Source organism: Lissotriton vulgaris, unplaced genomic scaffold (assembly GCF_964263255.1).
Source record: "Lissotriton vulgaris unplaced genomic scaffold, aLisVul1.2 SCAFFOLD_1342, whole genome shotgun sequence".
NCBI lineage: Eukaryota > Metazoa > Chordata > Amphibia > Caudata > Salamandridae > Lissotriton > Lissotriton vulgaris.
Window position 1 is genome coordinate 151,539 of NW_028248619.1, and position 14,664 is coordinate 166,202.

The following is a 14,664-nucleotide window of genomic DNA, read 5'->3' on the forward strand; positions in this document are numbered from 1 at the left end:
TCCATGTTTCACAGTGGGCTCTGGACACTGTCTGTGTTGCTTGAGGGAATGTTCTCTTCAGTGCATCCTCTATATGGGATGCATGATATGTCTTTATCTGCCAAGGCCCATTATTCCAAAACAGTGGCTTGATCTGTCTGGGGACAAAACCGTTAAATTGGTAAAGGTGGCACCCAGTCACCCACCCCAATCCCTCGTCAATGGTTGAGTCACTGCTATTGCCCGTCAGTACCCTCCATACCCCACCTGCTCACAATACAGGGTGACCCTGGGACCTGAGCATTTGGAAGAGGTTTCCTGTGATGCAATAACTTTGGATACAGGGGCGTCTGCCACTTGTTAAGGTAATTTGTAATAATATGCGTCAAAGTGCCTGAGACTTGTATACTTTCTTAACTTTCATTATGAACACATCCACGTTTCTGAAGCTAATAGGTCCTACTTTTTGGCACGATTGCCAGTTGCTTTCCAGCTTACTCCCATGACTGGAAATAGTAGTTGTTTTGTCCAATTGACACAGAGATCTGGGAAATCGTTGAACACATCAAACAGCCAGATTCATTAAGCTTAATTGCGCTCGCAAAGGGCCAGATTCTGAGAATCTGGCCCTTTGCGAGCGCAATTTTTGCATTTGGGATTCATCATCCCAAATGCAAAAATCGGTAAATGCGATTTCGCTAAATTGCAAGGAATTACATTTAAGGAATCTCTATTTGAGATTTCTTAAATGCAATTCATTTACCATTTATAAATTGCGAATTCGCAATTTCGGGCCGCTATTTACCGCGAGGTCAAAACCTGTAGTTGTGAGAAGGTGGCCTGATATGCAGTGCTCACTATTCTAGTGAACACTATGTATCAGTCCAGCAACCCTTATTGATGATTGGTTGTAAGTCAACCTTATAGACCAGCTATCCTAGTAGCGTGGATACGAGCAGTCTAAGGCTAAAGACTCGAGAGGGCGTGTTAAGCCAGCTGTTATACCACATATACCCCTTGAACACCAAGTGAAAGGACACCACACAAGTGTTATGAAAATAAACAGTTATTTATTAAGAATCACAACAGCCCTGTACTCTTTATGAGGACAGGGTACTAAGCACAAACCAAAACTCTTACAAAAATACTTAAGTTAGCACAGTATATACAAATGCCCGAGGGGCATGGAAAACCATATACTTGAAAAGTGGAATGCGAAATTACTAGCAGGTAAGTACAGTACTAATAGGCTTTGGAATCGCTAGGACTTGGCTATAGAATCGTTAGATTACTTCTAGGAGACCCAGGGGACTCGGGTGCAGTGTGTGCACTCTCACGCGAGAAGCGGGACAAAGTCTATGGTAGCTAGAATTTGCAAAGTTAGTGTTCTCGGGCGAACCCGACCTGGTAGGGAGAAAACAAAAGTAGATTCTGACCCTTGGATAGTGAGGCTATGCTGGGGCACCGAAATGCCGAAGTTACCTAGCCCAGGGGCTGCAGCTGCATAGGACTCAAAAGACGTCGGGAATCCTCGTTGACGGACCAGGAGCCTGGAAGAAAGAAGTTGCTGGCAGGCGACCAGTGAAGAAAGTTCGGTGGATCCAAGCCTGGATCGATGGAAGATGACACCTGAAAGCAGAGGGGACCAAGTTCGAGACTACTAGCCAGTAGTCAGTGGGCACCAGGAGGGCACCGGATGGTAGCCACTTCGACAAGGCGTGTGGGTGACGCTGGGCTCGGAGATCTCACGGACCAGGAGGCGTTGTCGGCGACCAGGAAGGAGGATCGAGCTGTCCCACGAAGATAGAAGCTGTCAGCGTCGCTGGACCCAGGATTGGGCAACAAAGCCTTGGCAAATTCAAGCCCACGCGGTGGACCTAAAATGGCGTCTGGAGTGGACCAGGAGGGTCCGGGGTGCCTCTCTTCAAGAAGGAAGCAAGGACCAGTCTGGAGCAACCAGACCAGCAGCAGTGATGTCGTCGGGCGTCGTTCAGAAGGCCACAAGCCAGCCGGCTAGTAGCCAAACAACGCGGTGCACAGCAAACAGCAGAAGGGCCCCACGCAGATCGTGGAGATGCAGGGAGGCTGACCTTGGGTGCTGGAGCTGCGCAGGGTCGGGGCTTCTCGGACCCCAAAGCACTCACCCGTGGAGGACACGGTGGGCTTGTTGTAAAGATGTCGTGCAGTCTTGGCGATCGTTGGTCCCTCGAGGTCTCGTCGCACTCACGGTTCTCAGCTTTGCTGTAGAGGTGAGTAGAGGTCAGAGGTGCCAGGGAAGCCGGGTCTCGTCGAGCTGGGTCGTCGGATTCGTGATGAAGGACTTGCAGCAGACCGCAGTGTTCTTTAGGATGGTGCCTGCGGATGCAGGGTGACTACTCCTTAGCCACAAGGGAGAATCTTGAGGAAGAAATCTTGAAGTCCTTTCGCAGAAAGTCGTGTCTTGATTCCAAAGATGATCTAATTTTAACAGGGGGCCCGCTCCTATCTTTATACTAAAAAAAGGGGCTGACCCGGTGACTGGGTCCTGCCTATGGGTGGGACCAGGAGGGGGGTGGTTACACCCCTCTCCCCTGCCGGACTTCCCCAGGCCAGGGGCTGGTGTGCCCCTGGAACTGGTTCTGACTGGCCTATGCGTAGTGAGCACCGGGGTGCCACTCAGCCGTCACCTTCCTGTAAAGCCCTGCCTACCCAGGATACACAAAACCATGTCTGGGACGGTGCTAGCACCGCCCCTGACAGGAAACCCTTTGTCCAGGCTCCCCTTGCTGGGAGGACTCCCAGCTGCAGGGGGTCAGACTCGTGTCTGTGGTGGCAGCATCCATTTTGTGGAGCTGAGACTTTAGTTAACTTTAACCGGGGTTCACAGTTACATACATGTCGTGTCCCTCTAGAAGGGTGGAATGCTAACCCCGTCGCCAGGATTGGCGAGGGGTTAGTATTCCAATTCGTATGACACCTTACTCGACATGTTTTGATAAAGCAATACCAAAGATAGCATTTAACCGCGAGGATTATAATGCACTTAAGAGTATATGGTATGCGATATCATGGAACAGCTATTAGGACTTGGTTCCGCAAGCTGCAGACAGGCTCAGCTCATGCCAGAGCACCATCTCACACGATTCCAAGCACTCTGCCTTCAGGATTGTCAAGGCCTGCCATAGGAGTGACTGATAGGAATCTGTGTGTCCATTTTAGGGTTAGGTATAGGTATACTACACCTACAGCAAAGGGTGATTACACGACTTTGCCCCAGCTGTCATGCAGCCAGTTGTGTCAAATTTAGGAGGCCAGCCAGGGGTGGCATAATACATGCTGCAGCCCTTGGCAGCCCTGGGTACACCTATGCCCTGAGTTACAGGGTCTGATAAGGTGGCCCAGTACCAATTGGAAATGTACCTAGGGTACATGGAATCCATTTTAAAGAGAGAGCAGTAGGCCTGGGGTCCTGATTGGCAGGATCCCAGGTCGACTATGTCAAAAACCAGCTAAAACACAGGGCAAAAAGTTGGGGGCAACCATAGTCAGGATGTACCTTCCTACAGTAGTAAATAGCGAAAACTTAGAAAAATGCATTTAAATGCATTTCTCTAAGTTGCATGTTGCACACACACATGTCCTTTGGACATGTGTGTGCGCAACACCAATGTAGATTACATTTCAGGGGTGCTACAGGGTGTCCTTTGGACACCCCTAGCACCCTTGAAATCGCATCCTTATTTACGATTAGCAAATTGCTAATCGCAAATAAAGAATAACTCCCCATTCATTCCTATGGGCCTTTAGGCCCATAGGAATGAATGGGGAGTTATTCCTTATTTGCGATTAGCAATTTGCTAATCGCAAATAAGGAATGTATAGGAATCTCATTTTATTTTGCGATTCCTACAGGAATCCCGTTTTGCGAGTCTGTAATAGCAATTCCTTATGAATCGCTATTAAAGACTCGCAAAACGGGTCTTTGATGAATCTGGCATCTAGTTAGCAGTGAGCTGGACCTTCAGGATAACTTAGATATTGGAGCACATCATTGCCATACAGGGATCTCCGGTGCACAACAAGCAGGGCCCACCCGGAACACCGCACTATTCATTCCCGTTGAGTCAGTGGCTCTATTGCTATCGCAAACAGAAAGGATGACGGGAGCGTACCTGCAGAGTGCTCCTACCAATCGGGAACAAAGGAAATATTAACCCCTTCACCATCACCATGAACATAGGCTCTTCGGAAAGAAGTGACACATACTTAAGGCAGGATTGTAGATGTACAAAAAGATTACATTTTGATCTAAAGAAGGATCCACAAATTGAAGATCTGAGCTGCAATTTTGAGCACAACAAGTTCTGCAGTCCAAGAGCCGTGAACCTGACTTATTAAAGAACTCCTGCATTGCAAATAACCATTCCACAATGAATAGTATATAGTACAGGACATGCCAAAGTGTGAGGAAATGAGTTTGTGAAGAAAAAAAGTCGGCTCTTTTGCTCTTTGAAAGAATAAGGGCCTTATTATGACTTTGGCGGTCTCAGAGCGGGGCCGCCACGCTGCCACCCCGCTCCAATACTGCCAAAGTCTTTGAGACCGCCTGCCAGAGTACAACTTATTTTTACTCTGGGGGGTGGTTCTTTGGCAGTCCCGCAGCGGTGCCTTTAAAAAAGGCACCACATTGGGAGCGTCAAAGGCAGTTCCTGCAGGTCAACGACTATCAAGTCCATGCCTTGCAGGAACTGGGGTGAATGTACACAAGGGGGCTCAACATGTACCCTTGCATGCACCCCATTAAGCAGAGGCAATCCTTTGTTTCCTTATGGCACGCTTTTCATGGCGGTCACACCACCATGAAAGTGTGGTGGTGAGGAAACTCCTAATATGCTGGTGCTGCCACAGTGGCACCGCCAGCATATAAGGGGCCTCAGACCGATGCAAGACCGCCAGAGATCGTGTATCTCTGGCAGCAGCTGCAGTCCCATGGTGGTCTAACCGCCACAGTCCTAATGCGTCAGACCGTCAATCTGGCGGTCTGCCACCACTGGTTGGGCCGTCCATTGCACCGCCCAACTCGTAAGAAGGGCCAAAAACAGTTTATAGTGGTCATCTGTTTTAATTGACGTTGTGCTGTGTGGCCGAGTTTTCTTGCATCATCGAGGTCTTGGACCTGATTCATAAAGCCTTTTGCACACCGAAGTTCGGCTTTCTTTAACTGTTTGAGTGCACGTTTACAATTCACAAAATGTGAATTAACTTAATAAATGTATATACTCACGTATACTGTGACTCAAGGAATGTGTAATATTTCATGGGCGTAAACATGCTCCCAGGGTTGAAAAGTGAGCTTTTTCTAGGGGTGGTAACAGGTTTTTCACTGAGAGAAATATTTTCTCAGAGGGGAAAAAACATGAGTTAGCAAGTGCACTTTTGCTTAGCATTCACCAAGTCAGTAAATGTACCCCTTGGCTATTTATTCCCGTGCTCTTGGAACGCTGCTACTGTTTCCCCCTTTAAGAACTCCTAACATTGTCAACAGTTTCAAAAATATATAAAACTGCAGCAGTTTCAAAAATATATAAAACTACTCTAAACATAGGTGTACATCTACAGGTGTAGACATACAATGTTTTCAATGTCTAATTGATTCGCTGACTAAAAGCAAGCTAAAAGCAATATTATCTTCAGCAAACCCTGTATAATTCCTAAAGGTAAAACACCATTGGCAAAGCAAATAGGTCCCAAAGGCAAAACATGTTGGCATTGTAAATGCTTGTTTGTCTTACTGCTGCTTCACACCTTTCCATATTTTTTGAGGGTGTATATACATTGATGGGCAGGAGTTTGCTGAGAAATCGGTGTGGGCTAAAAACCAAGTAAATCTATATGCACGCCTATTGGACCTTAAATTAGCGTTGTTTGTTAATACAGAGAGGGTCAGAGAGAAGGGGAGAAAGCCTCTTCGAAAGAGAGAGGGTGGTCTCGGATTCAGGGCCGGACTGGCCATAGCGGGCAATGGGCGTTTGTCCGGGAAGCTGGAAGGGTGGTGGGCGGTTTGAGCAGTGAGGGACGGTTTTGTTACTGGGGGCCGGTTTTGAGGTGAAACAGTGCTGGAGGTCGCTTTTGTTAAGCAGCAGTGCTTGACAATTGCCCCCCACACACCCTGGGGGTGTGGGTTGATCCGACAACATTGCCAGGGCTGCTTTGGGTTCCCAGTCCAGCCCTGCTCAGATTACATTATCAGGGTTGGTAGAAAAGATCATTTTATGGCTCAGCTGTTAATCCAACCCTTGTACCGCTGCCAGGTAGTGAGGCTGTCAGCCAATGGCAGTGTGCTTGGACAAGGCGCATATTTTTCTCTGTAGGAAATAACCTCTTGCAGACATTTAGGAGAGGTGCAATTAAAGCAGTCTGTTTCCGTCCCCTTTCTCTTCATGCCCTTCTGATTAGACTGTGGTTACTGCCTGTGAACCCCCATTTTTATGCTTTATCTACATTTCTCACTCCCCTCCCCCAAGGAAACTGTCCAACTCTCTGCAGTTGTAGTTACAGTAAACCCTCTTGTGGTCTGTTGTATGTGTGTATGTATGAGGTATTTAAGTAGCACAAACCTAGCCGAAAGACCACCCACAACAAATGTGTTTCCTCTTACTCACTTTGCGTGTTTTGTTGCTCTCTACCACACCCCTTTTCACATGGACACCTGCTCCCTCCCGCCCATAATCAGGCGTGCCAGTTCCATTGTTCGCATCTCTCTTAGGGCTTACTCAGGATGCTGTTACTGAAGAAGGCTACATACGTAGGCTCTGATTGGTTCGTGATTCGCCTAGAGAAGGGTACGCACAGGCGCACTGTAGAAGTGTTCTCATCATATTCATTCTCTAGCAACGTTGACACTGACTCTCTGGAGTGCGGGGTGCTGAGGACTGGACAGTTGCATAGTAGGTGGGCTTAAGCACTCCTTGACACGTGGAACATTTACATGAAGGTTGAGTTGGGCCATTCCAGTAAGGGGCACCGAGTTCAGGATTAATGGAGACTCAAGATTAGGGAGAAGACCTCCGGCAAGGAAGGACTCTGGATCTGAGACCTTTACACTCGTGACCAAGCATTGATGCATATTTAAGCGTCAACCCCAGCCAAGCTTGGTATATCCTGGCACGACGGACTATGCCACTGATCTACTCGGCACTGGTGATGTGTAGCTGGGCACCCTGACACTATTCTACTTTAGCTTCACAGCACTATTTAACAGTTGGGCTCTTGTTTTCAATTAACTCTTTGGACATCATGCTGCACCATTAAATGATGGACGGACTGCTGAAGAAATCAAACATTCACCTCCAGTCAAGAGATCTGGGTTAAACCCATCGTTCTATTGCTCACTACACCACCCCAGTTTGGACCCAGCTGGCATGTTCCCATGAGGGACAGGGTCAAGACTGATTTGCATATGGCTGGGTCCAAGCTGGGGTGGCATAGTGAGCAAAACACAATGGATTTAACTCAGATCGCTTGACTAGGGGTGAAAGTTTGATGTATTCAGCATTCCGTCTATTATTTGCTTGCGCAACATCTTTAGAGATCATGCCACTTTTCCACATGGGGGAACAAGCAATATTTAGCATGGGTGTTTGTGGACAAGACTACAGGCTTTGGCACTGGTGAGAACTAGGTTCATTGACCTTTATAAGCACTTGTGGTAATAGAAGCTAAAGAGCCAAACATGGGGCGGATATGCGTGGAGTATGAATCATGCAAAAACCACAGGTGATGGACAAACTGCAGAACAATGTCATAAATTCACCCCAGTACAGAGATCTGGGCCTAAATCCATCGTTTTTTTGCACTCGACACCACCCCAGTTCAGACATGGCCATATGCAAATCAGTCTGACCCTGTGCCCCATGGGAACAGTCCAGCCCGAACTGCCAAGCCATGCCTTCCCTGGACCACGCCACTGGATTCAAGCAAGCCCGGCTGAAGACGGCTGGAATGCCAGAAACTGGTCCTCGGAAGCTTGTTTCCGGTCCAGGGCAGGCATGGCTTGGCAATTCGGGCTGGACTGTTCCCATGAGGCACAGGGTCAGACTGATTTACATATGGCCATGTCTGAACTGGGGTGGTGTGGAGTGCAAAAAAACGATGGATTTAGGCCCAGATCTCTGTACTGGGGTGAATGTATGACATTGTTCTGCATTCTGTCCATCAACTGTGGTTTTTGGAGTATGAATCATAGCACTCTTGAAGAGTGGGGGTCCTGGAACTGTTGGGTATTGTGTAACCTTGCACAGATGTGAACTCAGATCACGGACACTGGTGGACAGTGATGGCCTTTGCTGAGGACACTCTTGGACTTATGTATTCCAGGGACTTGGAATCCTAAGTGAAATATCACTGGATACACTCTTTAGCCAGAGAGACCCTTTCACGATTATCGACTTGGAATCTTGGCACTGGTATACCCAGACTGCCTTGGCATTACAGGAATCTGGGGTTGTTGCTACTGTTGCCAACCCTGATGACCCTGAAACGAATGGCCTCAAGAGAGCCTATCACTAATGGATGTTTAAGAAATCAGCTCTGATTGACACTCGGAAACGAGCCCTAATGGATATTGTGGAAGCTGGCACTGATGGATAACAGGGATTCTGGTCCTTATGGGCACTGGTGAGCAAGGGACGAGATTACTCCTCATATCTTTCTTGATTCCACGCCAGGTTCCAATACCTTGATTTGTTTGTTCATGTACATTTTTGGAGGGGCTGTCTACTTAATGATCTTTGCCACCAGCCCTGGTATTTTACTTTACATTTTCCAAGTAAATTTCAAAAGTATGCAATTTAAACACTAATGGAATGATTCACATAGGCATGTTAGAGTGCATAAAATAGTACTCCTCTAGGGCTCATTTACATACTTGTAATTGCCTTCATGAATCTGCCCCAAAAACGTCTAAAATGGGAGTGTTTGGGTCCTACTCCTATACAATTCGAAAGGACTGTGGACTCTTCCCACGTTTACTGGTAAGTAGTTGTACTTTTGTGGCCCGATTCTCAAAGGTATATAAGACCATGTAGAAGGAGTACTACAGGAGTACTCCTTCCTGTACTCATTAATGCCTTTGTGGATTGACCCCACGCTTTACAGTGTGTAGCCTCACATGTCCCGATTACATAGTCCTTTCTACCCTTGTCTCATCACGCTCTGCTTTTTGCTATAGGAGTTGCTTTTTGAGAGCTCAGTGGATGTCAGTATTGGAATACCAGTGCAGTCTGCAAATCAGGGGGATAAGAGCTTCCTGTATGTCTCAGTGTTGTCATAGTTGTGCATCATACCACTGAGAAGTAGTAGCCCTGTGAATGACTGAACACTCTAATATCTGTGTACGGTGCATGTCAGGATACAGGCACATTTTGAGAGCTATGTCTAGGGTCAAGAGAAGCGCTTAGTGGAAGCTCTCAAACTCTCCCGGTGTCTCATGCGTCTGTTGCCTGCAAGAATAGATTGCCTTCTGAGAGACCCACGATTGTCTTGAAAGGGGAATACTTGTGTATGATGCAAGACAAATAAGCTGAATACCACAAATCTAATTTGTTGTGTAGTGGTAACTTGTAATATAGTCCAATTATTGTAAGGTGTTCATTTCCAACATTGTTCTGTTTTAGACAACAAGAGGAAAAGCTCAAGTTGTCTTTGGTGACACTCAGAACCCATAGACAAAAAACATCCCTGTAATTCACTTTTTACCCCTCTACAATTTTATGTTTTGTGTGGCCCCCAAAATCATATGCCCTTAATTCCAACTGCATTGCAGGGGCAGAGGAGTAATGGAGGAGCTAAACATACCATGGCCTCCTCACCCTGTCCCAAATTAAATGAAAAATGCTTGGCCTCCTACCACTATCAGTGCTTTACAACATTTAAAGAGCCAATAGATGAATTGGTGCTCTGTGTTAGGTCATTCCAGACGAGAGCCCTACAATTAACTAAACGTTTACCCAGAGGATAAAGAAAATCTACTTTTTAAAAAACCACATGCGATAGGATTCAAGGTAAAAGCCATTAAGGTTTATTAATGATTAAGATAAATACAGAAGGCAAAATGCATTATTTAATCAAATAATATCTATATTATAAAAAAGCAAATAAATGCTAAGTGTAATTGAGAGCGGAAAGTGGAAACTAAGCACAAATCTGTTTAATACCCAGCCCCAAACACGGTCCAGCACAAGGCAAATCAGGCTCAACCAGCATTAGTTATATGGACTGTTCAGAAAGCAGGGGAGAACCTGAAACTGAATCGAAGTGCAAATTAAATAAGGCTTTGACATGCGGTCTGCCTCAGTGAGAATGAGGAAAGAATTCTGGCTTGTGCCCAAAGTTATGGGATTTAATATCTTTTTAGACAGATAAATTGTGCAGTCAATGTGGTCTGACAGAGAAAGTTACATATCACAATCAATAAGTAAAGAGAAAGCATGTTACTTGGTAAATGTAACATTTGCTCTACATCTAACGAATATGTTTTATGTCTTACACAGAAAACAATACCACATTGAAAAATATAAACCGCATCTCCATTAGGCTGAGTATGTAAGGAAATGACCTTCAATTTGTATACAATTATGAAATCTGCAGTGCCCAGAAACATCAGGAACACAAAGGATTTCATCTTATAATTGTTATAGTACAAGCTGAACCCATGAACAAACAGTCCAACATTAGTCAGTAAACAGTGACGGTCAAAGTTAAAGCTCAGCGGTGAGCGAACAAAGAGGGGTATATGATTTGGTGTCAGTTTTGTCAAGTGATAGAAACCGCATGCATTAAAAATGTCCTAACTGAAAGCATTAGTAGGCTAAAGCCGCACTCATGCCAATCTTAACTTTGTTTGTTATATAATACTATACGAACTCAGCATGTGTGACTCTATAGTGACTGTTAATGTGCAGAATTATTAATTGTGGAATTACCCTCTACAGCCCCCCCCCACCCTGCTTGATAGCGATCTCACCAATCACCCCCACCACTCTCTGTGCCTCCCATTCCCTCTCCTCCAGAAGCTGTGCACCCTGCTTACTAGTACTGGTCCCACAGGCTCCTGGAGAGCCCAGCCAGAGCAGCCTGGAATTACTTTATGATATCTCAAAAATGTAATTAAATTCTGTTACCCACTGGTGCAACGTCATAGCAGTGAATTACGGGATTTAGAATCCAGTCATTCACATTAGTGGGTTTCTACAAGAGCAATACACAACAGATATTAGCCTTTAAAGTGCAGATGTTAAAAGCAATGTAAACATTCAGGTCCTAATTCACAAGGTAAATTTACACTTTTGTGTAAGTTTTTTCTGTTTTGCTATTTCCTAACAATTGATCTACTAGTAAGTTTATGACTGTAGAGACTCCACAGTCAAATGGAGAATCCCTCACATAAAAAGATAGTGCAAGCCTAGCCTTTTAATTTCTCCACCCTGTCTTTTTTCAAAGAAAGGATTCTGTTAAAAACAGAAATCATGTATCTGAAGTTCAATACCAAAAATATTGTTTTGGTAGCAAGTTTCACAAAACGCTTCGGGGAACTGAACAAGGAGGAAACTTTGCTCGAGTCACCCATTAACATCTCAGAGAGGAGGTGACAAGTATTAGCAGGTCATGCTATGCACGCTCTCTTTGCCTCACATACTTTACTGTTTTGTCAATTGCAAAGTGCATGCTGATCAATTCTATGCCTTTTGGTTTAAGTAGCCATTTGTGCATGCACCTGCGTACGCTCTCTCCTGTTGCAGAGCCGGTTTGGGGTTGTTCTCGTTTAGTGTCCTTCTTAGGCATCCCCTCAGACACAGCTTTTGTGTAAACTGATGATTCTCACAGCAGGAAGCACTGAGGCTGGCTCCAAACAGAAGCACCTACAAGGATCACATTGAGGTCTGAAATCTCCTCACCTCAACCTTCAAACTCAGAAATTAGGGACAGACCAAAGGGCAACTCTGGCCAAGAAATGTATTCACCTTCAACACCAGAAACTACAGCCCAACCTCGCCCTTGCCGAGCTCAGGAAGAAGTCATCAGCAGAATCTTGCTAACCAGGTTCGTGGAATTACTAAAGGTTGTACTGTCTCCACTCCATCACTTCAGTGTCGGGATCGCCACTTTCCACCCACCGTAAAAAGGCGATACATTTCCATTGCCTGCAGAGGATCTCCTCTTCTCCCATATTGTTCCATGGTTAAACAGGGAAAGCCAAAAGGAACAGCAGAGTTAAGCCTAATCATAAGCCTGTTTGAAAAATTAGGTTTTTAAAATGACCTGAATCTCGGATAGGCAGTTATGGTTTTTGTGTCAAAGGCAGAGAATTCCAAAGGTGCGGAGCAAGCACAGAAAATCTTGCACCATCCAATCTCTACTTTTCAAACTTGGGAACAACTAACAAAATGTGGTGGGCCGATGTGAGATTGCATTTTAGAGTATAACTCAGGAGTCTGGAAGACACAACATTTGGACATTTCCCATACAGTGATTTAAAGATAATAGAACCCGTTTTAAAAATGTTCTGCTGGGCTACTGGGAACCAGTGTAACTTTCCCATCAGAGGCTTACTTAATGTGGCAATATCTTGACAGACGCCAGACCAGCCTGGCTGCCTGATTTTGGACTATCTGTAACTTCTGATTCTGTCCTTTTAGTAGCCCTAGATATAGAGTTAGCATAGTTGAGCCAGGACATCACAAGAACCATTATAATCTGCACATGGCTTCAATGGTGAAATATTTCCTGGTAGTCTTAATTTTGCAGAGTTAAAAAGGGATCAAGGAGATCACTGCTCTGTTAACACCTTTTGTGGGAGAGGGAGATGTACCAATCTCTGGAGTCCAGAAGCAGGGGTTCCTGTTGTGAAGTTTATTGTTAGTAATTACAATTTCTGTTTTCTCCAAATTCCGCTTTAGTTGGTGACTGTTCATCCACTTCCAGATGTATAACAGTGTTTTGGAATAGCTTCATGGATTCCAAGGCATTGTCAATATGAAATAGCTGCAGGACATCAGTGTATTTGTAAATGTTCACCCTCTGCTTCTGTAGATCATGTACCAGATGAGGGTGTAGAGATTGAATAAATGAGTGGATAGAGAAGGGCCCTGAGGGACTCTGCAGTCTGTTTGAACCTTTGTAAAGCAGAAAGGGAATAGACGGACGGACTGAGAATGATCCGAAAGAAAGGATCCCACCCAGTCCAGTGCTGTGCCCTGCAGAACTGCGGCCTTGACACAGTTGATCAAAATAGCATGGTCGACCATGTCAAAGGCCGCAGACAAATCCAGGAGGACCAGTGCCTGAGCTCGCCCTTTGTCTGCTTCTTCCATCATATCCTCAACTGCAGAGAGGATGACAGTCTCAGTTGAATGAGCAGGACGAAATCCCACGTGATGAGGATCAAGAAAGGCAGTCTGGGGGGGCGTGGCCAGTAGCATGGCCAGCTAAGACATGTCTTCGCGTAGCTCCGGACGAGCTGCTAATAATCCGACAAAATACTGATACCTCATAGCCCTAAACAGACTCCTGAAAAGGCATTAAACCCCTGTGCCTCCCTGGGACCTGCAATCCGGCAGCTACGTGACAAAACTGGCCGAAAACGTCGAAAGCAGGGATGGAAACAAGCACGGCCGTGGGAGCCAAGATGGCGGCGCGCTAACTACGTGGATTCTCCCCAGAGAAGGAGGGCTGACCGGACCACTACAAAGGCGCCGGAACAACAGCTGGGCGCTTCCGACCGCCTGCGCGACCCTTGCGGGAGGGGGGCAGTGACAGACGACTATAACAGAGGAACCCCTGGAGGGAACGGCATTTAACAGACTCCGGCGGGGCGCCTGAACTCCCCCCCCCTCCCCTCCCCCTCCTGCGGAGCCACGGAGGATCCGACACCGGACTGCACCCGCCCGCGACACTGACACGGGAGGAATGACGGCGACGCCCGCTACATGGGGCTGACTGCGACGGGCGGTACGGCGCTCGCAGGCCCCCACAGTGCCGCCGGCTGCCGGGAGGTAAGGAGACTCCCTGGGCCGATATAGCAACGCGGGTGCCTGGCCTGCAGACATACGCTCGGCAAGTGTAACCCTGCTGGGAGCTCCTATGGGCCAGATAAAGACTAGTACTTTGAACGGGCCTCGCACACGGCCTCCTGTGACGCGGGACAGGGTATTCCTCTCCCCTCCCGCCCCCCTACCCCACCTGGCCACTGGAACTGGGATCTATTGGCAGCCCGGTGAAGGCTACACGACCTGGGCCTCACTGCAACCACGGCCAGGATTTTGGAGGTGAGCCGACCTACCCGGGACGGAGGGGAGGCCAGGCTTGTGGGACCCTGGGGGCGGCAGCGACTGAGTGGCCCTCTACTACTGGGGTGCCTCTGCTGCTGGGCACTGCGCGATTGACAAGAAGGTCTGGGACGAGGCGGGGGTAAGGCATGATACACCGAGACACTGCGCATACACACGTGTAATGGCTGGATTTTCTGTTTAGATGGGATCAGCCCCCAGGGGCCCCTGTGACCCAGCCAAAACGTACTCACCTTCCGTCCTCAGGACTCCTCTATATCCAGGCACCTGGTACCTACCTGAGGATAGGGAACTCGCAATATACAAGCTCATATTATTAAGAACACCACTAAATCTATAGGGATACTAAGAATACTCACTG

General features: G+C 46.9%; 1 protein-coding gene across 2 annotated transcripts in view; it reads left to right on the plus strand.

The window, feature by feature from the left end:
- TMEM150C (transmembrane protein 150C) overlaps positions 1-14,664 on the plus strand; it is a 268,665-nt gene that overhangs the window by 116,934 nt on the left and 137,067 nt on the right. The gene's annotated exons all lie outside the window — the stretch shown is intronic.